The sequence below is a fragment of the Synchiropus splendidus genome, chromosome 12, assembly GCF_027744825.2.
Source record: "Synchiropus splendidus isolate RoL2022-P1 chromosome 12, RoL_Sspl_1.0, whole genome shotgun sequence".
NCBI classification, from domain to species: Eukaryota; Metazoa; Chordata; class Actinopteri; order Syngnathiformes; family Callionymidae; genus Synchiropus; species Synchiropus splendidus.
In genome coordinates this window covers 10,928,607-10,952,609 of record NC_071345.1, presented here as the reverse complement: position 1 = coordinate 10,952,609, position 24,003 = coordinate 10,928,607, and the positions used below count along the sequence as shown (strand labels likewise).

Sequence of the window (24,003 nt, the reverse complement as noted above, 5' to 3'; positions counted from 1 at the left end):
AATGTGAGAGCGATTATACTCTTCTTTAGGATCACATCCTATAAATGTGAGAGCCAAATAAAACCTCATTCAAAGAGAGGTTTTTGCATATGCATTTCACCTCTTGTTTGTACCCAACCATCTCCATCATCTAATCTATACACCTCTTAAAAATCTTAATGCACTGGTTCCCTGTTACTTATATCCAACTACGTGCTACTAATTCTCATGCAGCCAACAGACAATCTGAGTGTCCGATCTTTAACTTTACAATGAGTCTCTACATTTCTCTACCTCGTGTCTATCACCCCCTTTCTTGAATTTCCCAGAAGGCCTCCATCCTGACTTCTCGGCCTCTGAGAACAACTGGCCAGGACAGCTGCCTTCAACAGTTTCGTGCCATCTCATTATAGCATATTTCCATGTGGAAACGTTTTCCTTTTGTCAGCCTTTTTTAATCTGATGATGAATAGCTATTCTTCCATCACTTTAAACAATACACACACACACTAACATGTTTGTATTGCTAACTTTGCAGGACATTGTGAGGTTTCTCATTGTTATAATGCTTTCCCCAGCCTCTCGCACTAAACGTAACCATCCAAAACACATGGCTCACCTTAACCAGGACTGAACCAAATTTAAACCTAATATGAATGACCCAGTTATTTTGAAGTCTTCATCCTCAAATTGAGATTTGGACCCTTCCCCACGAAGACACAAGGTCCCCACAAGGGTAGTGTTTTGTCAAGAATTGGTCCCACAAGGTAGCATAAACAAGTCCTCACACAGGCACACATAATTTTTTTCAACACCTTCAGAAGGTGTTGTTTGCTGCTATAAGCTTGTCTTCTTCACCAGTCAAGCATAGCACTGCACAATCTCACATTTATGTTCCAGCCTTGAAAGCCAGAGATGCCCTGCACTCCTTTGGTCATCTCACTGTCTGTTAGTTCTAATCTATTTACTTCAGAAGCATCAAGCGAGGGATCATAAATTTGACATATCGTGATTTATTTATATCAAGGTTCACTCCCTAAATTGTCCATTTCATAAAATGCTGTCTGCTTTTTAATCCCACACCGTCACAAGCCATACTGTTGATAATTATCTTGTTGATAAGTTTTGTTCCTTGTCCAGTTACTTATTTATTTCTTCACTGTTTACTTGTCTTTGTGGTGTTTGCTAGTAATTTGGGATTATTAATTCAACCATTAATAAAAGGTGATAGATGGATAACCACCGCAGAGGGTGGGAAGAATGTGACTCAGACAGAATTGAGCCATCAAATGACTTCATGGTATCAGTGGCCTCCTGTCTTGTTGCGAATCTCAGCAGTTGTTGGTACAGTCATTTATCATCTCTGTCTTCAGCGGCATTTTTCCCTTTTCCTCCGAGGGGTGTCTCGAGGGTCAGCCGAGCCTGTAGCGGATTTCAACCAAAGGCTCCCTGCACACTTGCTGTCCATAATTCAAAGTTGTAGCGCTGCATTCTTTGATGTCGAACAAAAGTTAGAAGACCGTTGTAGATCTCATGTAACCCTGGCACCAGAAGGTTTCATCTCTATCTCCTCTCAGAGACAGGATTCTGCTGCTCCAGATGGAACCAGTGTTGACGGGGCAGCAGAACAAAGCTTCTCATAGAGTGTCTTTTTTTTGTGATTCTATAGAAGTTGAGCCGCCTTCATGTCAGTTCTGTTAGGGTCATGGATTTAGATGAGTCTGGTATAAATATTTGGCTTTCAGCAAGGATGAAATCCAATACATGCCAGGACAGGGGTTGCCCTGGCCTAATGATCCAGACAGAGACATAGTTTGTTGCTCAGCATGACCGTCTTAGTGACTGGTGTCATCTGCTGATGGCTGATTTGAAGAGTCTTATAAGTCAAGACTGAAGATTGTGGGTCAGAGTACATCGAGATATATTGTGGAATTCAAAGGGCTAGTATGCGTTAAATTTAAATAGATTGTTGGTGTATAATTAAGGATAAACCTGCTTCAAATTGTAAACAACGGTTTTGTCTCAGCTGGCTGGATCATGTATCATATCGTGGCATTTTGCAGACCATCCATCACCTCGTCTCCTATCTCACGTTGTCTTTACGGACCTTGTAATTGAAAGCAGGCTCCTCAAGAGTGCTGTTTTCTTTTTGTTCCTCGGACTGCAGATGAGAAAATATTCTTTTTGAGCAACAACAGACGTGATGTGGAATGTTTCAGGCTGTGGCCTCTCTATCCTCCTATCAGTGGTATGACCTAGAGAAGGCCCTATGAGGAAAGACATGTCAGTGAAACTGACCTGTCTCTGTCTGATGTTTCTCAGCAGTACAGAGCCTCGCCATATCACCGCCAGCTGTTCTATACTCTATATTTGATATAGTGGTGGTTGCTGAAAAGCAACAGGTGTTGCATATTAGTCCCTGTAGTTCTGCCTATCCGTCTGTCTCAAAAGATCTCAGACTTCAACCCCTACATTTGTCTGGGTTTCAAATATTAGCACTGACAAAGGTGCCTTCAAGCACTTTAAAAGATCACATTATCTTGATTCTTTTCTTAAATGCTAGATAAAACAAGATCTATAACAACACAAATGTGACAAAGATTGCCATAGAAAATGATGCTAAATAAATAAAAATAAATGGAATAAAAAGTAAAATAGTAAGAGCAATGATTAAAATGTAGCTGCTCACTCATATATTCAGTTTCAGTGCAGATGAACACAACCTCACGAATGTTCTATGATGGTGCTACAGCTCACTCAAAAGTTTGTCGACGAGAGTACACCTTATTCTTTTTAGATAATAAGGTATTAAATCTGAGATAAATCTAGCCAATAAAAATAATATTATTTTATATTGGGTAAAAAAAGACATTTTCCTGTAGTGCACATTTCTATATGCACATTTTTGAAGAATCAAAACTGGATTTAACAACCCCATCTGTTCAGTATCATATATATTTCTTAAAATTTAGCTGTTTTTTCCATCACAGTTGATGACTTTACTTTCAAAGGCCAGGCATCAATTAACAAATGTGGAATGCATTAAATTGACCTGAAGGTGAACAGACCAACTTTGCCCATGTTTATGTAAGTTATTAACAGGTAGGCTCCTGAAATGTCTCTTTCTTTTGTTGTTCAGCTCGCGACAACAAATCTCAGAAGACAGGGTTCTCATTCCCCCCACAGCGAGCGGCCTCATTAGGATTTGTTGCACAAACACTGGAATGTAGACTGGTCGAGGGAGCAGCAGGTCTCTCCCTCCTGCAGACATGTGTTTCTCGCAGCGGCTTGACCCCGGTGTTCTGGGCCTTGTCGAATCGTATTTGGCTCCCGGTCCAGAGGTTCAGTTACTTGCTGTAACAACCTGATGCTCCCTCATCTGAGACATGTTTGCAGCTTGAGGTTTCAATAAAAATGGAAATTATGCTGCGAAATCAAAGCTGTAGGACGGCACTGCCGTCGGGCGAAGAACTGGGTGTTTTTATAACCTTGACTTTTGCCTTTGGGGACTGAGAGTCAAGGAGTCAGGGGCAACACAGGGGTATGAAGTCAGATGGCACTAGACACTTCTATCTAGCAAACATCTCAGGTTTTGTAGATTTAGTAGATTTTTAGTAGATTTACTTCAGATTTGGATGGAATATGAAGTATATGAAATTACTTGTTTATTTACTTTGTAATTATGCTGTTTAGAGTGAATTTTCAGTGACTAATCCTGGGTAAAATCTAGTCAGTCAACAAAATTAATACTGTATAATGATTAATTACTGCCTCATATACTTCAAACACACATGAATTAAGTATTTTATTTATTTAAGTAATTTAAATAAAAGTCCCCTAATCTAAAATGTATCGGGAAAATGCTCATTTTTCAGAGCAGTTCTTTAAAAGTTGTCTATAAAATTGCCAATGCAACTTTAAAACGGGTGATTTATATGTTCATGAACAACAATTATCGTGTGCAGCTGCTCTTCACGCTTACTACTGTTGACACCACCTTAGCTGTGGTGCAGGAAAAGTCGAAATTCCCCAAATATTTTACACACAATTACACAACACTGCTTGATCATTTCTGACGTGAACCTCGCCTTTACATTATGAACCGCGTGACACGTCAGCTATAATATAACACCAATCTAGCAGGAAGTGACTCATCCTGACCTCAGCTCCTCCACCACCACCAGTAAATACCAGAGACCAAAGTCTCAATATTGGCATCACTAGAATGATCAAATAGTTGGAATTATGTGACCTTTAAGATGATGAGTCTTTGCGGATTTATGTGTTTTATGAAACCAGCAGAGCTGAAAGTTTGAAGTTTTCTTCAGTTCATTTTCCGCCAGTGACAAAACCTGCGTTCCTACTCAGACTGTGCATAATGTCTGCGTTATGCGACTCAACACCTAAATCCGACTACAAGGGGGATGCCTTAGAGACTCATTACACCTGTAAATATGCCCCTGGATAGAATTTGGTGCCAATGCAGCTGGAAAACTAAAGCCCAATGAACTTAATTCAAAAGCAGATTGGAGACTCCTAGGCTTTATTCACAAGAAATGTTCATTTTCCTCTTCCAATGCCATTAGATATGTCGCTTATATACCAGTTAAGAGAGTTCAAATCAAATCAGCCTTAGCTGAATTATCCCATCTCTCATTGCAAATTTGCTTTTGCGCTTCTGTTCTTTGTTCAGAAACATAATGTAAAGAATAAGTTTTCACCCACGACAACATGATAGATTATAGATAGTAACCAAGATTTGTATAGTTTGTGGCATGATCTACCCCTGTTGTCATTATCTGCCTCAGTGTACACAGTCACTCATGTCAACACTAAAATGCATTTTCCTTTCTCCAATCCAAATATCTCCCACTCATTATCCTACATTCCCCGAAATGGAGACTAGAAGTCTGAGGTCCTAACTCAATAAGAGGTGAATTGGAAAAATGGGGAGGATATTTTGGACTCCTTGGCAAGGAAAAACTCCTCGTCTGAGTCCAAATTGTTGCTTGTCATTTTTTTCGATCTGACTTCTATCTAGTGTTTTTTTGGTGTGCGTTTAAGACGCAGAGGATTCGACTGATACAAACCAGAAATGCTGGCTGTTTCCAGGGAGGGACCAGTAATAAGGGGGAAGAGATGGCTATTTTGGCTGTGGTCCAAGCCAATGACCCCAATGTCCTTTTTCTTGCATGCATCAGAATACATTAAAAGCTGCATTGATACAGGTTGAATGATGTGAGGACAAGGGTCATCTGTTTTGCGAACTCAGCTTGAGTGATTAAATGCACCCGCTTCTTTTTTTTATAGCCTGCTTTTTCTTTTTCGCCCTTCCTCAATATCCTGTATGCTCCACACCCAATTGATAACATCTGACTACATAGAAATATTGTCTTTGTCCCCTCATTTCTTGACCCTCTTGTCCTCCGTTTACGTATTGCTTTTATCTCTTTCCTTTGCTCTGTCCATCATACAGTCTTCCTTTCTCAATCCATATGTGTGTGTCATTCTTTTTCCGTCCTCAGTTTGCACAAAGACCTGCCTGTTCAGCTTAGCTGCTGTCCTGTGCAGAAATCGATTACTTAAGTCCAAACTGTGTGTAATTTACAATTGTCTCTTTAGTTTTCCTTGCTGATGATCACAAGTTAGATATGTTGTTTTTTTTTTTTAACGGTTTGCTTCTTTATGCCTGTGCTGATCACAAATGACAACAAGCATGTTCTCGCCACCACCACATACTAGTTTAATATAGTTCTAAAGACACACCTGCATGCAAACTGTTGCATATGGTAGGTATGTGGTGTGTATGTGTGTGCGCACACACACACGCACATGTAGAGGCAACTGCATTATGGTCACATTTGGCTTGCATTTTCTCTGGCAGTGCCTTTTGAAGAGGGGGTGAGGTGGAGATTGAATAGGGACCCATGAGGAAACTTCAAAGCTCATCGTTTTATGTACAGCTTTTTTCTCTTTTTAACTTAGATTGTTTTTATTTTGAAATTCCTTATAGTCATGTTAGCAAAACAGTCTGGAGTTGACCTTCATGGACAACATGGAGGTTGCGATTGTTATCATGCTTATTGACTTATTGCTAAGTTTACATTTTTTTGAATTAATACTGGAAATTTCAATCATACACAGCATGTTAACATAATTCAGTATTATTATTTTTCTCACACGTTTCTTGTGACTATTCAGCCATCACATTATCATAGAAATACCTGGTCTGTAGCGGTCAGTAACTTAAATCTAAAAAGGACAACCACTTAAACTTCAATAGACAGTTTCTCCTTGATGCACGCTGGGAAGAACTACTGACCTGTGGTGTCTCCTAGAAGAGGCAGGTTTGTGTGTCAGTTTTGGCTGTGGTGGCGTCAGCATGTCCCTCAACGGAAGTAACGGTTTATGCCCCCCTTACATCTACAAGTCTTGACCATGACCATGTATGCCATTCACTGCAACATCAACTGTGCCTGGACTCAAGTTTACATCACGCAAGTACTGCTGTTCCTGCCACCCAGGCATGTAAGATCGAATTAAAATAAATGGCTCACAACCTTGAACAGATGAAACATAGTCATACCAGAACATTTGGATTTGTTTAGATTGCGATTAAAAGTCATAATATTTATATACAACATGTAGAACATCCCTTTATATTAATGTAGGCATGCATTAATAGTGACAGAGAGTTTGTAAAGAAGCCCTGTGCTTGAGCAATTGCCAGATCGTATTTGGGTCTGTTCTGTATCAGTTGGCAGCAGCTCTCCCGCCGGTTAGGTTTTGAGCTGTGCCATCCCTTGTGTTGCTGTGAGCTCAACAGGTTTATGGCCCTCTGGAGACTGTGCAGCAATCAGGTGCGTTGATTCAGCCGTGATAACTTTTGTTGTGATTTGTGGATTTATCCTCCTCTGGGGTCAATAATGGCCTCATTTATTGACTGGCTGTGTCTCAGGTTAATGTTTTGATTACTTTGGCATGTTCATGATCCGTGGGTTCCCTGGAGACTCACCGTCATCTGATTTACAACATCTAATGCCTCTTCCAGATTTACTGTGACATTTTAAGAGCGGCTTATTAAAGCTGGGTGAATGTATAGATTCGACCAGTCTATGACGCGAGCCTGCATGGAAACATCGTCTTAGTTATTACAGCATGTACGCATCTGTTTTCTATTTTGTTGTGAACAAGGGATTCAGTTTTCCTCACATACAATGCAGTGTTTTCTCCCCGTGATTTTATACAAGCTTTCAAATAATATTATTGTTCCAAACCTGCCACCACGCCAGCATTCCCGTCTCATAACCCTCACTCACAACCATCACTTTTCCACGTTTTTTTGTTTGGGACTAAATCACATTTCTGAGCTCATAGGTCACTTCATTTAAGTGGCACTTAGACCCGCTACTGTAGCTTATCACAAGGATTTATAGAGTGCATCACCCAAGGGCCGGGCGACCAAGGAATGTTTGTGGCACCTTCCTGCAGGTGTTACAATTGCCTTCCTGCTTTCTTTCCCTTCCACTATTATAGCTGCTGATGGAAGGCAGCTGGGGGACCTCGCTTGTTCTCCACTTGTTAGGTTGAAAGGGGGTTCTGTTGATGTGAGACAATATACTGGTTGCACCCTCCTCCAACTCCTTTCCTGTCACTGCTTGCTGGCCAGTCTGGGAAGTCGCCTGGGTAAAGCTTTCATAGTCACATTGATCGAGAGGGGGCTTTTATGACCCGCTGACGCATTCAATCAGTTAGCAACGCAGCCCTTGTCAAGAGCTCCTGTGCTTTGCATATAGCAAGTTCATGCTCAGTCGTTCGCACGTCTGCTTTTTTCCTCGTAATTGGGAGGTTCCACATGGCCTTAATGGTGCGAGGGTAAAAGGACAGAGAAGCGGAAGAAGCAACTGGGGAGCAAAGCTAGGGTGTGTGGAGATGCAAGATAAGCTTGTTCTGTTAAGTCTGACAGAGCACAAACCCTTCAGACAATAAGTTCTAATCATTATTGTTGACCGCCAAACCACAAATTGCAAAATGTTATCAGTATTTCTTGGCAGTTTCTTGAGAGTTGTTCAAGTGATAAACAGGCTTTTGCGTATGCTATTTGGTTGATCCCTTGTGAATTTTTAAATCAGGAAGTTGTGTTGTAGTTGACCAGCTTTTGTTTTCATAGATTCAACTCAAATGTTTTTCAGGCTCAAACAATTCTTCTTTTGAATGTGGCATTGCAACAGACCATTCACTGAACAATTTGATGCCAGGATGTGCTCCTTTGGTGAGATGAAGTGCAACATTGCATGGCATTTGAAATAAATTTTGCCTCGCAGTGATCTTTATCCATGAAGAAAAAAGGTCCTGATTATTAATCTACGGCAGAACATATTCTTTTTCAGGACCCTTCTGACTATGCTGCAGTCGGCCATGTGTTCCCCACAATCATCCATAATGTCTGTGTTTTTGAGTTGCAGACTAACAACAGGAAGTCATTATTAGGCCCTGCCTTATCCAAGGAAACATATCGGTTCACTTGGCCCCCCTCGCCTCATCAAATTTTCTCCCAGATCACGTCTTTGGTCTGGTTTGAGTGAACGCAACAGCAGGCCACAGCTAATGAGCTTGGTGTAATCTAAGAGCAAATTCCATCTTTACGCATTTATCCTGTTCTACGAAGCACTTGACCTGGTGATATTAAAGGAAAGCCTAAACCTCTTCTGATCTAAATCTGTGCCATATAATGAGAATTTTAATCTGATTATTTAATAAGTGCTTCAAAAAGACCGGCCATATATGATCATCAAAGTGACTCAACTTTGTGATTCCTGGAAGAATTCAGCTCAAGATGTATGGTCAGAGTAAGTGAAAGCGAGGGATGAGACGAGCAGACTTTTAAGACTTATCTCCCTCTCACCTTCCCCCTTCCACTCACTGGCTTCCAATCTGTCCCACTCTCCTTAAATCCCTCTCTCTTCTAAGTAACCTTTGTCGGGAGAGGTCAGCGTTGTGCTCGGCAAGATGGCCTTTGGTAATGAGAAGGCAGGTTAGTGGGCGACCTGGAAGTGCTTTGTCCGCTCTCCTGGGAACACAAACAGTGATGGCACACAGGAACAGCTGCAAGCCCGTCTTTTGCGTCCCGTTCTACTCCAATGCTCATTTGTCATTCCATTTGGAAAACAGCAAAACATGAGGATAATGGAATATTTGCTGCGGGTTCCATTTTCTCTTCCTTTTGACTGCTTTCTAGTCTTTCTCAAGGTCAACATGACCTTTTCCATAACCAGTACCTGTACACTGATTAGTATATGGTTTTGCTTCTATTTTTTCCAATACACTAGCAATACTACATGGCAAGCACATTGAACAAAATACCATCTGAAATTGCTCAAGGAGAAAATTGCTAGTCAATCGGAGGAAACAACAAGTCAACTTGCTCCACTCCTGTACATCTTATCTAAGGGTGTAAAGGTTTGGTTACTACACTCGGATAATGATGACAGTGATGATGATGATGACAGTTCAGGTCTGGGCGGAAAAATATTCCCTATTTTTGTTACTAGAGAAGTGTTTTTTTTGTATAGTTAATTAACCTAAAATAGTATTAATTTACTATCTACATTTATATTGAAATAGGAAAGATGTGTGACCCTTAATATTCCCCTCTTTTAGCCAGTAGTAGTTCAGTCTTTAATAGTTGAATATTTTAAACAGTTACAGAATGGTGTCTGTCACTTGTGGCTACCTTTTTCACCGAAGATCCCCCACTTTCATTATCTGATCCTGGCTTTGGTTTTGTTGTTACAAAAACCCAATTCAGCCCTCATGTTCCTGACAGACCTTCAGAAGCCATTTACATATCTGGCATGAAATCGAACAGCTGAAATAAGTGAAAAGAGGAACCGGTACATACTTGTTGGCAGGAATCCACAGAGTGTTAATCTGACTGCACAGTTTGTTCCCATTTTTTTCCTCCTTGACATTGAAGAACAAGTGGAGAAACGCTACCTTTAATGCTCCCTAAACCACTTATTGAATTTTACCGGAATGTAAATTCATGACACATGTTTGACCTGCCTGGAGGAAAAAAAGGAAAAGACTGGGTAGCGCTGACATTGATCTTCCATTGAAAAAGCAATAGTGACTGTTGAGTTGATCTCATTGTAGAGATAGTCCGCCTTTTCATTTCCCCCTCAAACATGCAACTATGACGCTGCTTTGATCCTTTACAATTTAAAAAAAAGACTTCCATTTCTACAGAAGCAGACAAAAAGCCCACTGAAAGCCAATAACATGTTATTTCATCTAAGTGAAGCACAAAATGGTTGTTGAAAAGGAAATGGCAAGGCTTGTAGTTGTCATTTCCATCTTTGTTGTTTTCTCTTATTTAAATTATCACCTTCTACTGTCAAATTATATTTTAATAAGAACATTTACAAAACAACTTAGAGTTTTTTTGCCCGTTATACCTGAATATATTGCCTGCTTTCAATATTTATTTGCGTGTTTTGTAACATAATCCACAATTAAATGCCCTAAAATTACTGCTGAATTGATCAGGACAGATTACACACATAATAAGAAAATTAATAATAAGAAAACAAATATATTTAATTGAACAAAACCACTCTCAGTGTGAGTATGTGTTGCAATGCGAACCATTAATTAATTAATTAATTAATTAAACCATACATAGCTCTAATGAGACATGAAGAAGACATAACAATTTTGGAGTTTGTCTTCATCTTAAACTTGTGACTGTGGGCTGCTCCACCTGGTGGCTATATTGGTGAACAGCAACATAAAGAACGCATGGAAGCATGTGATCAGAGAAGGTAAGATTTGAAACAGATACAATTTCGTATGCAAAGTTAGAAAAAATGTCCCTTTACTCTGTGTCACTGGTGTGTATACAGTAAAACATCTTTTTTGCCATTGGACTGGGCCATAATATTTTTCAGAGGAAATATGTTCATGTCTCCAAAAATCTTGTCAGTGTTACATATTTGCTGCTTGTTCAAGGAAAATGGTTTAATTATGTGGAGATTACAGTTGTCTGCTTTCTCTTTTAAGTGCATAAATCTTGGTGTGCACTGTTGACACGGAGCCAGAGGCACAGGACTGAACCAGACTTGAGAGCTGTCTTCTCTGTCTGGTGATGGCTTTCGCTTGGAGGAAATGAGTCTGCGATACACAGGCATTTCTCAAATTCCTCCCCTTGTGTCATCACCGCTAAAGTAAATAGCGGCTTAGGGAAAAGGATTCTGCCACTGAATAAATAGATTGTTTGTGTCTCCAGAAGCTCAAAGGGAATGGTTGGAAATGTAGGAATTTCTGCTGTAGTCCCATTTAGCCTAATCCTTTTCTGTGCAACCAGTGTCTTCACTTTTCAACGATCCTTTTCATGGGAAGTTTCCCAACCGTCTCTCTGGTTTTACACAGTCGGTGGAATATTTAATTTGGGTATTTTGGAGTGAACAAAGTTGAAGTTCTGGTGATTTGTGTCTTGTCTAAAATTGCATTGAATTTACGCAATGTCTAAAATAAGTGAAGCCACAATTGGATTTTTTGTTGCTGAGGTTAATGGAGCAGCCAATTGGTTTTACTCAGTCCCCTGACCTTCACTTTGGCTAACCTCTCTCCTCATCTATCCATATTTAAAGCCTCTCTCCTCTGACTACTCTCTTGGTCCTCTCCCTATCTGACCGCACCTTCAGTGATGTGGACCATATGTCGCTTTTGAATGCCCTTCTGTTCTGTCGGCTTGTTACTGACTCCAGATCATTATTATTATCCGGTGGTTGCGGTACCTGCCGTTTCTGGAATGGCGACACTCGTAGCAAGAGGAAGTTTCATTCACTGCCTATCGATTCTTCACATCTTTCAGTCAACACCTCTGGGTTCCCCTCTTTGGCTTTTCGAATATGGTGCCAGCTGCTACAGTAGGATATTGTAGAGTTTAAGAGCTCTGAGTCTGAGCTGCTAATGACCTTGTCAAACATATTAGGGGAACCCGGATGTAGCGTGACCCCAAAGCAGTGGGGTCAGTGTGTTTAACTAAGAAAGAGGTGTTTTGGGGGGCAACATGCTTCTAGTTTCCGTGCTTTACCAAGTGAAAAAAAATACTCACCTGTTGCTTCTTATATATGTATAATGTTGGCATTGTATTTCAAATTAATGCTGGGGAGAGGGGGTTAAAGATATCAACATTTATCGAACTTTCTGAGAGAAGTAGTGGCCATGCTAAATGAAACAGCTGTTGCAGTGCAGAAAAGGACTTGTATTGTCGTAATATTGGTATTGACCTCGTTGTGTATTGCAGGCCATGAGTTTGACATTACTCCTTTAGTTGAACTGTCACTTTTCCTCCATCTTCACTGGGGACGACTGACTGAATTTATTTTGTGTTCTCCACAGATCTGACTCAGAAGCTATGAATGCTTGAAAGCATCCAGAACATGGTCCATTTTTCAACAGGTAAGGTCCAAAGCATTTTTTAAAGAATAGGGAACGTCAGCTTTCTGAGCTAGTAGGACTGTATATGGTTGGGTTTGGTAGGGCTTTTTTGTCATGGTTGTAATTCAGTGGTCTCTTTCAATATGAGGGCGAACTGGTTTTCATTGCTCACCCTCCTGTTTTTTTTTTCTAGATATAAAATGATTGTCCGTATTATGCCAGACGCCACTCACACACCCATTATTCAGGTTGACTCTTAGCCTCCCTAAACATTGTGCAAGTATTTCCGCTGGCAGTGCCAGTCAAATGAAAAGGTTTGCTCCGAAAGAAAGGAAAACAACTTTTTAATGACAGTCGTAGCTTCTAAGAAAACAATTCAGCATCAGTCTTAATGGAGTGTGGTGTTTGGCTGTAGTGCTACAATTGTATTTACTGTTTTATAGGGAACACTTAACAGAAAATGTACTGCTACTCTGCACTCACCTCATCTGACTTGGGAGTGATGAACTGCATTTTGTAGCTTTCTTCGGTTCACACAGCAAGCTGCCTGTGTCTGTAGCAATTGGTGCCTTCATAGAGCTCTTTGACAAATAATGAAATGAGTGCAGGAAAAATACATATTTTACCATTTAAGTATGTGTTTTGGATTCATTTAATTTTCTCCCATAATCGTACAAGCTTGTTAAGTGATTCGTGGTGACAGCAACATGTAACGGTGCATGACTATTCACAAATTATCCCCACCAAGAAAAACACTATCCGCAGTTGAGGGCAACCCGTGTTCCTTTACCTCATCCAACGCATGACTTCATGTTGAGGTGTAAATCTATGTTTGGGTTGAACACAAGCAACACACACACACAAGGCAGCCAGTTTTCAGGAATGAGGATTGGGAGAGAGAGACTGATGTCCAACCTGGAACGGGCTGAAGCACTTGACTAAAAGAGTTGTTGGCCGAATGAGAGCGTAATGAAGCCTCTCAGCATGCCAGGGACCCTGAAAAGCATGATTGATTGGGTGGATGAAAAAAATATATGCATGTACATACTGCATATGCTGTGACATCAGAAGAGCTCACTTGAAGGTTTGCGACATATTCACTACTTAACTCAGGTCGTAGCAAATGAAGATGTTTTCTGCATTGCTGCTGATGAGTCAAAGCAATTGTTCAAACAAAATTCCACTGAGAAAAAAAAACCCTTTCATGTGATTGTCTCTATTGTAACGTCTTAGTGTGCTTAAGGTGTGCGTGCAATGATTCATTTATAAATGTTGTGGTCCCTGTTCACTCACACGTTCGTGATCTCGGTGTGCAGCGTTGCAGCTGTGGCTTTTTAACTTTAAGTCTGTTGTTCATCCTGCTGGACTGGACACTGACTGGTTAGACTCCAAAAGAACAGAAAATGTTTTACAGTTTAAACAAGGTCCCACATGTAAACACTGAATTCAGAAAATTGTTTATCTTCTCTTATTTTAATATTTGCTTTTGTTTGTAGTCACTTGAAAAACATTTCCTTCACTTGACTTTCCTGTCAATAACTGCCATGATCTGATAGACAAATTGGACAATAACCCTGATATTACTGCCTAATAACATAGTAACTGTTAGACATAAACAACAGAGGTAAATTACACACCGCCACACACAGTGCTATATTGTTACAGGCAGACTCACTCCATGGGTTTCCCCTGGTACCATCTCCTTAGCTATTGTAGCTGTTGCTCATATACACATTGTGACACACTGTGTGTGATATATTTTAAATGACACAATGTATAGTGGTCCTATGATCACATTTCAGAACCATGTGCTCTTAAAACGTGTTGACTACTTCAGAGAACCTAGTGGCTATTTAATAAATGTATCATTGGATTCAATCTCTTGCTGAAATACAAACATTATCAGGCCAAATGGACTGCCAGTCAATGGAGCAAATAAAATTTGGTTTATCTGCTGTCAGTTTGCTTTGATGAAAGAGAGAAACTAGACGCGTGCAACAAACCAAGTAATGGCTGATAAAGAGGGAGCAATAAAACAGTACAGTGTTTTCCTTGGTTTAAAATGCCAAGTGATAGCTGAAAAAAAAATGCTGGTTCTGATCACTGACTCCAATTACTGTTGAAGTATAAACCAAGAACAGACATTTATGTTTAGAATTTATGTTGCTGCATTCAAAAAATTGATATTGTTTGACATTATGTCACCCAGGCAGAGGTATTTCATTGGATGCAGAATGAATAGCAAATGATTTAGGTTTTGATTTACACTAATGTCTCCCGCTGACTTGAAGGAACCTGCCAGTAAAGCAGACGGATCCACCCCCTCTGCCAACAGCTGTGTTGATCGTCTCGTGCATGGCAACCCCCTGATTACTAGTCTGACTGAACGGGGCGGCCGGGACGTGCTGCCAGCTTACGGTACCTCCTGCTCAAACACACACAAAACACAGCCTGCTTAACTTTGATCACAGAGAGCAGTAAATGACTGCTGCTCCGTCATCCAAGGCCTCAGGTCGTCCAGCAGGCTTTATTAGCCTAATGAACGGTTCGGGATGTTTATCTCCTCTCCAGTATGTCTGTCTGTAGACGCCCGAGGCAGCTGTCTCATGTCCTATATCCTCAAGTTGTCAGACGATGCCATGTGGTTGGCTTCATTATAACGCTCAGCTGCGATGGGTCATTAAGGAAGTGTGTGTGTGTGTTTTTTTTAATATATTTTTCCATTGTTATGCTTCAATAAATATCAGAAATCTGCAGCTCCTTCAAATAACAAGCTACAGGTGCATTAAAATGAAGTCAGAATATGATTTTACTGGCACTAGTTAAAAGTTCTTTTGTACCCCAAATAATCACGGCAATGTTTGAAAATAATTTAATTCATCTTTATCCCTCCTGGAAATTCAGTTGTCACTGAGCAACCAGAACATGAAGTACCGGTGATACTAAGGCTGTGACAGTTCATCAACCAAGCTTCATCTTCCGACCGATGTTAACTAGTTTCGTGCCGTCAGAGTCCTCACTGTTGTCCCAAAGCAGTGTTAGAAACTTTCAGTCTGGCCCTGGGGAGGGATGAGTCTCCGAGTGAAGGTGCTTTCCATCTTCTGCAGTGCGAGACTGGTTGATGCTTTCAATTGTGACCCTGGTCCTTATCTCCCTCGCCTCTTCCACATAGTCCTGTTTGAGCCGGAGGTCGGAAGTGCTGTCAGTACAAATGAACTGAGGGGACAAGGCCATGGGGCCGTATTATTCAAGAGTACTTCATATACATAGTAGATTTGTCGTGTTGTTTCCATCGTGAAATCATAATTGCTGTCTATGTTACCTAATAATATATGAAAACACTGACAATACATTAAACATAAATCTTTACATCTCCATTTGTGGTGGTTCAGTTGTACTTTTCAAAACTTAAGGAATACCCATTGTGACGTTTTGTGATGCCCCCCAAGCAAATATGTTTCCCTCCCGTCATCGCCATGATGATCACATTACCAGCGTTAATAAAGACCTTTTTGATATTTTCCTCTGTCGAACCCAAACTGACAACTAACTGCAGATTTCACCGTTGGAAGTCTCGCCACTGTCCTTCCTTGCGGTTTTCGGTTTCTCATGTATAATTCACTACACACAGCCTGCTTTGAGTTCTCTGCCTCTGTTTTTTAGCAGACAGGAAACAGATCTTATAACCAGGGAACGGTTGAGGAAATGATAAATGAAGGGTCGGCACGGACACAGATTTAGATCAATGCAAATCTTTGCTCTGTTTATTGTTAAAGCTGATGAAGTTTTGTCAAAGACTGACAAGCCTTGATCACAGAGACAGGAAGTCAGACCCCTATAAGTCCTTGTTTGACACCTGGCTGACCGACTGGAGGTGTTGGTGATTTAATGCTCAGTTGTTTTTACAGTAACAGATATCCAAACCTCACTGCTTTACTTGTCATTAAAACTTCCTTGTTGACTTCTGCAGCGTGTTCCTTTGCTTTGGTAGCCACAGTGAGAACCCCTCTGGGCTGTTAAGAGCTCATGTTGAGAACTGAAGCTTTGGCTCAGGTTAGCTTGGACTTACTTGTCCTTTTGCTTTGGAATTCCCACAAATGACTCTTGAGTCCTGCTCACAGTGCGTTTTATGTTTGGCCAATAACTGCCCCCTCTGTGAGTGTGTGCACCATTATTTAGCTGAATCGAAAATGAAAAAAGGTGTTGTGATGTTACTCCTGGTTGGAAGATGCAACATTACATAGTATTACCCCAAAGTGGCCTCTAGTTTTCCTCTCAAGTCCTTATCAACAAAGGGAATGAAGATGGTGGATGCCTGCACATACTGCGCACCCCAGTACAGTTAAATTTGCGAAGCAATTTAAAATGCTATCAACCAAAAAAGGGAAAGACGGACAGAAACGATGTTCTATCCCTTGAAATTCTGAATTTCATGGAAGGTATTCAAATACCATGACTGAGCCTAAACATGTTTACGCTGCTAAGGGCCTCATAAAATGATTTTGTGGGTTGGCTTTGGTTCCCGACACTTCTATAATATCTCTCATTCTCTCAATGTGGTAATATTTCAGCCTTTATTTGAGCCTTTTGTTTAACTTGCTTCATTATTTGTTATGGGTTTATAGTTTATCAAACCCATTGCAAGTCCGTGGTATCATCACATCTGTAATTACAAAAACATTTGTTATGAAATGAAGCCCAGAGGGACAAGTGCATTCATAACACCAGCGCCTCTTTTTTCTTTGGCTGCATTGTCTGCTTTGGCGAATCCTCTTTGCTCTTTTGTCTTCTGGGTTCCAACAGTGGTCTGTCATGTAAACAGCTCTCTAAGGATTTTGAACCCGTGTCTGTCTGCTCACCATCTTGCCTGTCTGCCTCCTCGGCCTCTGTTGTTCTGTATCTGTCACATTCCAGCCCACACAAACTTCTCCACTGGAACATCAATGACAGTGTGAAGCGATCGTGTATTGGGGTTTTAGGTGCCAGTGGGGAGGGAAGGACCCTGCTGACTCGTCATCGTCTCTGACCCCTCTGTCACAATGGCTCCTTCTCCCCTCCCACTCATTTCCCTACCAAGCTGGGAAGAGTAAATATTTATCAGGGCCCACAACAATGGCCAGCATGGAGGAGAAAGAGACTTTGACCAGAGCTCATGCAAGGATGTTCACAGAGATGGGGAGCAGGAAGAATTGGATTTCGAGCTGTTGAGTTAAGTCCTCTATTCGAGTTATTAGATATAAAAGTGCAACAAACCATGCACTACATGAAACTACACAAGGACAAATCTGAGTTTCTGTGGCCTGAAATTCAGCTGTTCTTTACTGGAATTTTCTGATTTGTGGTGACTATTCAAAAAGAACCCAGCTTTTGTCAACATTGTGGGGCTTTCTGTGGGTACCAGCATTGTAAATTGCATTTTGCTGCTGTTCACAGAGATCCTCATACAATGCATTGGTCCTGCCAGGCATCATTAGTGGCAATGAAGGCCAAGTGCTCATAAAACCAAAGCATGTGTTTGTAAATGGCAAGTAGGTTAGAATTTCCTACTGGGTAACTACCCATGTACTTAAGTGATTTTTGGAATTGTGAGGTGGAATTGAAGCCTTACTTCAGCCTTACCACACGTTGACCCAGTGGTGTAGAATATTTTCAAAATGCAGGATGTCCTCTTTTGAAAAGAGGAGAGGAAGAGAGAATCGTAGAAAGTAGAAGATTTTAATGTGTGTAAATGTATGTATTTCTATGAGGTCACTCACAGTAATAGACAAACATAAGGGTGGTGAAGAAGAGATAGTTGTTCTCTTAGCACAATCCACAGTGGAAAAGTGGAAAAAAAGCTGAGACTCTGAGCATCCCGACCAAGCAAAGGTAATCGGTGACAGTTATCCCATGTAAACAATACAGCGCCAGACGAACAAGATGTTTGTCAGCATATGGCCGCAGCACGACTTCAGCAAAGAATTTGCCAGAAACATATTTGAGACCGTGTCATGTAATGAAGGTACAAACACCTGCAAAGACTAACGGAGCGTATATTACAAGCAGGTGCCGGAAAATGTGGTCACTTTCTTAGATAATCACCGTTTCTCAGTGTCATGTTCTGGATATAAATGTTAGCAGGTTTTATCTGATGTTTGGCTGTTGGAACATCGTAACAGAGATGTAACCTTTTATGGCTGGAACAGATGAGAGTCTGGAGGCATATACCTGTGTTCTTCTATTTGAAGACTAAGGAGACAAAGTAACTAAGGACAAAAGATGGCAGAATACATTACTTCTAGAGTCGGGTGAATTGCTCTACAAGGCATAGATCACCATCAAAACCTGTCTTGATTTCTGCCCTATTCCTACATCTCGGGGTTAAGCATCACTGGGTCCCCTTATGTTGGGATTTTGACGCCCTTAGCACCAGCATAGGGGGAGTTTGAAGCTTTTTTTGTGTCATAATGTTGTGAAATGTCAGTGCCTCACTGTTATTCGAGTAGGACACAGAGATAATGATTAAAAAAGGCAACAGCAATGCCTCTTTGGGAACTTACCCTTACTCCATGGACATGGACATAAAAAACTGTCCTTGATCTGCCGTTGATCTGTGGCTGATGTTTCTCATGGAGCATGGTCATCAAAGACACAATATGACTAGAGTTTTTCACTTGTTCTTTTTTTCTGCCAGTCAAATTTGGATTAGACACAAATGTCTCACTAAGTGGCTTGTGACATTTATCGGCAAAATGTGTTTTATTATACTCACCATTTCGTCATTGTATATTTTTCACTTTACACCGTGCTGTTTTCCAAAAACTTTGGCCTTTCTCTGGTATGTATGTCCAGGTTTCAGCTCTGTGGGGGAGGCCTGTTGACCCAGTGCATGACGTAATTCCATAAGCCTGTCACTAATAATTTCCCCTTCAATTTTAATGACTCGAAGATTAATTCCAGACAAGACCGCGGTCCTGTAATTTCCTAGGCGTGGAGCCCCCCACCCCCTCTTAATGTCAGCTTTCACACCAATTTCTCTGTTTATAAATATTTATCCACATATAAAGTCAGCATTGGCTGAAGCAACAATTTACCCTGTATATAGGTTGTTGTTTTTTAACGTTATGTTTGCTATTGGTCTCACGCCACATGCTGCCAAGAACCTTTACCCAACGTTTGAGTCATAATCATGACAAGTTGTTTTCTCCCCAAAGGAAAGAAAATAAATTACAAGCAGATCTCATGTCCAGCAAGCATACACGCACATACCTGGATGAGACAAATGTGCCCACATGTGTCCTCGGTTATTGTCTTCTCAGCCAGTGCTGGATGGAAGGGATGGATGGATGTCTTGGTGCTAAATACGCACCTGTGTTGTACCCGCACGTTTTAAGTCAGAGTCATCAATATACACTCTCTGCTGTCTCACAAACACCTGTACACACACAAGCTCCTGCAGGCTGTTCCTGTCCTCTTTGCCCTGTATCAGTTTACTTCTTGATGTGGACTTTGTTTTTGGTTTTCAGGCCTCACTGGCCTCAGAAGATTCAGGAGGTACATGGCACGGATGAGCTGACAGGAAGACTGTTTTAGTGTATCATACATAACAGAGAATTTAACAGCACAACCCGTCGCCGTATCAATGCAAGTACTATTTTTCTTTTCTTGTTAGAAACCGGCTGTAGAGTTTGTGTTTTAAAAATACACCGCAAGACGGCCTCTCCACCTCACACCTATCCTCTTTATCTCTCACATCTATCGTCGCTGTTTGTCTTCCTCCATCACCAACATTCCTCATCCAGCATGTCCACTGTCTGTCCTCTCTGCATTTGCAAACCATCTGACTCCAACTTTGTTCCCAAATGAAATGAAATACTCCATCATGATCTTGTCCTTCCAAGTCACTCCCATTGACAACCTCATCTCTGCCGCTCCTTCCTTTGTTTCGCCTCTCTTTTGTTCTATATCATACATCATTGCAGCTCTCACTTCTGTCATAATGGGCTTACCCTATTGGGCTTTTTCTTTCTTTATCACAGATCAGCCTTGTCAGTTGTTTCCACCCATCTCTCTGTCCTTAACTCTGTCCTTCACCCCGAATGATGCACACACTCATGCAATTTGATTTTGCTGTATCCGCAGGCTGGATAATGGTATACAATACAAAAATACATTTCTCACCCTTGTGTGTGTGTGTGTGTGTGTGTGTGTGTGTGTGTGTGTGTGTGTGTGTGTGTGTGTGTGTGTGTGTGTGTGTGTGTGTGTGTGTGTGTGTGTGTGTGTGTGTGTGTGTGTGTGTGTGTGTGTGTGTGTGTGTGTGTGTGTGTGTGTGTGTGTATATATAATCTGTTTTATATCTAAAGTGTCTTATAAATGTCTAAATATATTTAGACAAATATTATATATTATTATTGTTGTTATTTTTAATACTATAGTTACAGATTTTAACAATGCTGAACCAAGAAACTTGTCAAGTATTAAATGAAGTGGTGCAGCCATTAACTCCATATTTATCTATTTTTGTTAATATATTCTTGAATGTATATTTCTCATATAGACTCTTTTTCATGATTAATCACTACACATTACACTGGAAGTATTTCTGTTTTAATTGCGTTGCAAGTAATTTATATTTACTTTTTACTTTTTTATTTACTTGGTAGCCGATTATCAAGAATGTGCCTCGATTACTACCATGATACAGAACAGTTCCAATTTTAGGTACGGTCAACTGGGCATCTCCTCAGGGCCGGCGTTAAATCTCTTGCCCTCGATAGCTGTTATCCCATCCTCCCTGAAGCCACAACGGAGGTCAGAGCTGTGTCATTATTGTTATTAGCGCGGTTTGTTTTGCTGAGCAACAAAACAAATGAAACAAAATATTAAAAGGAAGCAACAGTGAATTTAGGATTCATTTTTCATCCAAGAAACTGCAGGTGATGAGTCCACTGTTGCCTCAGCGGCAGAGGGAGGAGGACCTGGATTTGGGCCGTTCATGTTGTTAGCTAAACTGGATCCCATTAGGCTTGTTTTGTATTATTTTTGGTTGTTAAAAACACAGTAAATGGTCATTATTATTTAGTTTGATATTCTGAACAGGATCACGGTGAAATGCATTTTAAAAGTAAAAATAAATGCGCGAGAGTCATATGCCGGACTCAAACCGGCAACCTTGTGAATCACAAGGCTGTGCTTTAACCACTATACCACTGCAAAGTCATGTGACTTGATGCTTAACTGAGCATTACAGCCTTGATAGCCATACCGCAGCTTTAAATAAACTCGGATCAGGATCCTTTGTGCAGCGTAAAATGGCACTATACTCACGCTGTGGCTCAAAAAAGGCAAGTTTAACCTATTCCATTGAGTAAGTCAGCCAAGGACAGACACTTTTACAGAATATCATTCTTCTGTTTCATTTTCTAAAAAAAAGTTGTAATAGAATGTGGATATCTATAAATATTTGTATATGACCATTTATGTCCATATAAGTTGGATCAGTGGCATATTTCTCGGATTTGAAAATCTTAACTGAAACGGCTCGTGTACTTCAGATGTATAAAAGATCTTCACCCAAGATGGAAGTGCAAAGAAGAAATTCTCATTGTATGGTACCTTAATGATAATCTCCTCATCTGATCTCAAATATATTATCACTTTCACCTTTAAACATTTGGTTCACTCAGACAATAAACCATTTACATACATTGTTCATTCCCTTTTAATTGAATGTCGAAAACAAGTGATGTGAAATGGACGAAGAAATTTCACTTGAGGTATTCAATCCTACACACATATGCCTACACACATTCCCAACACTTGATCCATGTGTGGGTGTGTGTGTTTGTATGTTAGAGCCATCTGTGTGTGTAAAGCAGAGTGCATGCATATATGGGATTATTTCTAGCCTCCATTTGTCAAAGTGAACATCTATCATGGAGCGCTCGGGTGTCAGACACTACTTTTCCCACCACGTCTCTATTACTCTGCTGGTGAGATGCCTTACGCACCTCTGAACAGGAAGAAATTCAAGCACTTTATAGTGAACAGCACATGTACTCTGGAAGTGTTAAACGCTGTTGTTTTTCTTGATTAGTGTCTTGGAAAACACAGCCTCCAACTCCATCAAGTTTATTTCTTGTGATGAGAGCTGAACTTGAATCACCGCTTTCATCTACACCTGGCGCTCGCATGCATCTTCACTGATCCCAGTAATAACCGATTGATGTGTTGAATCATCTGGTTTTTGTCCGGTTTTGTCCACTTGTTTTTAAGATTAGCATAATGGAGGGAATAAGGTGTAACGTGTGAGAAAGTGCATCGAGCCAACAAAATAGCTGGAACATTAATTGTGTGTGTGTGTGTGTGTGTGGAGGACAGAGAGCAGCTGCAGAGGCCCTGGTTTCCGTCTTGCTGGCGCACACCTCTCCACAGGGAGTGGGACGGGCTCCAAATACCCTGAGCTAGGCTCTAAGTGCCCCCAGAACCAGAGACACCCCTTCCAAACATATACATGCACGTACATGCTGAAGTAACCCGGGTTACATTCATTCGTGATACGCCAAAAGGCCTTTTCACTCTTGGTTTTCTGCCCCATTTCCTTTCTCTCCTTGCATTTTGGCTGTATTTATCATCAAATCCAATTCAACAACTTTTGGACAACTTTATTGCTACGAACATAATAAAGGCCTAAAGGCCTGTAATTATTTTAACGAGGGTGTACTTTAAAAAAAAAAAAAAAAGCTCCAATACTGGAGTCAGTGTTCTGCTGCCGTCTCCAGCTCTACAACCCTCAGCGGGCCCTTCACTTGTCCTTCAGTGAAATGACAGAGGATGAAGTCACTTCATTTGTTTTGGCACCAGCATATTTGTCTCAGGCACTATGGTGATGTGCCAGCGGCTATGTTCTCAATGCTGTGTGCCCAGTACTGCAGGAGGGGACCGGCTCCATGAAAACAAAAATCCTCTGTTGCAGGCACGGACCTGAGCACTGGTCTCTACACCACAGTTCACTAACTTCGCTCTTTTATATGTTCAATAACAGCTCATGCAATCTGGTAAAATGTATGGATTTAAATGAAGTAACTATCCCTCTCTACTGAAACTGGGTATTAATTTATGAAGGTCCTTCTTAAAAATACCATCAATTTTGAATCGTTTTTGAAGGAAAAAAAAGGGCTAACTGTAGTGTAACAGAAAGGGAGTGCTTCATTTTCTGGATATTTATTTGAAATCATCAGCCACAACTCTCTGCTAGAACATTTCGATTTATGATGACGTACAAAATGTATGCATACTTTGGTCAATGCATTCAAATTAATTCCAGAGTGCTCCGACTTTAATGCCCTAGTGAAATGCAAAGAACACTGTCAGACAACTTCCAATCTCTAAGCGACCGTTGGTCTTTTTGACTGAGAACCCGATCTTAATCTCTCGGGGGCTGGGGTTAGGAAGTGTTTTATTCCATTTTAATTACAGTATCCTTTCCCTCCGAATCATTTGGTTTGATGGAGAAACAGATCATACCTCTTCTGTTAGTTGAAGAAAAACACAACAAATTCAACAACGGACAGACTCTGAAATGTTTTCATTGAAGTTGAT

At 40.7% G+C, this 24,003-nt stretch overlaps 1 protein-coding gene across 6 annotated transcripts in view; it reads left to right on the top strand.

The window, feature by feature from the left end:
• disp1 (dispatched homolog 1 (Drosophila)) overlaps positions 1-24,003 on the top strand; it is a 52,069-nt gene that overhangs the window by 1,837 nt on the left and 26,229 nt on the right. For 3 of the 6 annotated variants that reach the window (XM_053880888.1, XM_053880887.1, XM_053880892.1), the window contains one exon: positions 12,385-12,444. The exons of 2 other annotated variants lie outside the window; for them this stretch is intronic. The gene's annotated coding sequence lies outside the window, so the exon portion shown is untranslated. Of the gene's footprint in view, positions 1-12,384; positions 12,445-14,722; positions 14,842-24,003 lie in introns of those variants that run through there. One more of the 6 variants, XM_053880894.1, reaches the window with a different exon arrangement.